This window comes from Dreissena polymorpha, chromosome 10, assembly GCF_020536995.1.
Source record: "Dreissena polymorpha isolate Duluth1 chromosome 10, UMN_Dpol_1.0, whole genome shotgun sequence".
Lineage (NCBI taxonomy): Eukaryota > Metazoa > Mollusca > Bivalvia > Myida > Dreissenidae > Dreissena > Dreissena polymorpha.
In genome coordinates, this window is record NC_068364.1 from 4,729,040 (window position 1) to 4,731,125 (window position 2,086).

General features: G+C 34.4%; 1 long non-coding RNA gene across 1 annotated transcript; it reads right to left on the reverse strand.

Moving 5' to 3' along the window:
* Positions 1–225: 225 nt before the first annotated feature.
* On the reverse strand, positions 226–1,525 carry LOC127848494 (uncharacterized). Its single transcript, XR_008034543.1, has 3 exons — positions 1,356–1,525; positions 1,006–1,213; positions 226–604 (listed from the first exon to the last, which is right to left on the reverse strand). It is a non-coding gene; the product is annotated as an uncharacterized LOC127848494 (long non-coding RNA).
* Positions 1,526–2,086: the final 561 nt, after the last annotated feature.

Genomic DNA, 2,086 nt, shown 5'->3' on the forward strand with positions numbered 1-2,086 from the left:
ATGCTGTAAATGATTCATTTATGCCTGTGTTTCTCTTGAGTACTTGCGAAAACTCATTGTCCCTGCTAAACAAGAGTCTTGTTGAAATTTGCTGTAATAAGCAAACATTTCATCAATTTTCATCCATTTTGATTTGTTTCTAATATTTAACCATCTCAGGTTTGACACCAATTTAGTTATGCCGTATTTTCGCTTTTCAACATAAAGAAAAACAAAGGGTTCATCTTAAATTTCCAATATTTACATTCACTATTACTTTCAGTTTACATTAAAAAGGTACATTAAAACAACATACAATTATTACAATATTTATGCAAGCATCTTGTTCTGTAATTCGTTATTTTTTCTCATTTTCTTTGACTGTGAATATACCAGTATCAAAACTGATCTTAACTCTTTCAAATATATTTCAAAACATTTTTTTCCAACCCCCTTTACAACAGCAATAGTTCGGTCCACAGTGGTTAAGGCCCCAGGTACATGCGCCGAAACCATAATCACATATAATCAGACTGGCCTTTCCTGAATCCGGCTGCGAGTTGGATGGGTTAGGCAGTAGTTGTCTGTGAATTATTTATGATGAAGACTCCATCGAAACAGCCAGCTTTGCAATAGAAAATCATGATTAAGAATCAACTCAAAGTACATAAGCTTGTTTCTTTAATTAACGTTTATCTTAGCATCCGTTGATTTCCATGTAAATACTGTTAAAATGAGCTATAAAATACGTTATTTTTGATAAGAATTTAAAATTACAACAACAAAAAAGACGCAGTTGTCATGCACGATGTCAATTAAACAATCTTTAATTCATAATTGGTTTCCAATTATTTTCGAAACTAATCCATTCTGAACGGAGTTAAAAAGCGGGCATCAAATGCGAATTGCAAAAAAAACGGAGACATGGCAACGTGCTAACCTGCAGTCTACGATCGGTGATTCGCGAAACTAATAAGTAACTGATAATTGTTATACAGTAATTATAAGGAATACATGAGTACGTACTTGGTTACTTTATTTCCGATGGAGCCATACATGTCGGTCTTTGATGACGCACACATTTCGTTGCATGTTGGAGCTACGCCAAAACAATCCCGCCTGATACTGAAAACTCAGCATTCACTCTTTGCAGCGCAATAGTGAGTTGCCATCTCGTCGAAGTATTTGTAGCTCAACCCATACATTTCAATAGCACTGGCAATGTCCAAACAGCCTGAAAAAAATAGTTTGATGTTCCGTCTCAATTGCATTGCATACGAATGCCAACATTAATACATTCAAACAAATATGCTGTATTTATTGTGCTAATACATAATAGCAAGTTATATAACAATTTAATAAACTCTTTAACTCACCTAGAAGAGCAACGGCAATAAACCAATACGTCGTCATCTTGTACAGCAACTTATCACGTGAAGAACACAATATTAATGAACTGTTTTTCAGCGCAAATATATACGGAGCTTACTTCCTTCATCAAGCGACGCTTGCCAAAACAGCAAATGAAACTTTATATATGCAACCAATGCATATGCACGACATTGTTATAATCTAAAGGGTACTTAGCCTTGACCCCAAAATAACAAGAGGATCGGTAAACATACGAAACTACAAATAAAAGCACAATGATTACCTCGGTGTTATAAATCTTTCGGCGGTATTTAGAATATCATATGATGAGTTTTCGTATCTTGTTTGCGATAAGGAATATAAAGAACGCTTTAAATAATGTAACAAGAGCTTTACCAAGTCAGCGCGATCGTCTATTCTTCCGTTTTGATAGGGCAATGTAAGTCAGTTTTGAAGCTTTATTCACACCATATGATGAAGCAAAATATTTATTCGAGAAGAGCAGACAAAATGCTTGACATATTGAAAAACTATTTACTTGGCTTTCATCCACTAGCAACGTATACGGTTTTGTGTAAACATGATCTACTACTATCAACGCAAACAAAAGTTGCATCTCGTTTATATTGGATTCTTAGTATCCATTAGCTCTTGCAGTGAAATGAATTGTATTTTATGCGATAACTTTAGAAATATTACAAATAAACCTAGCAACAGCATACTGATCGATGATCGA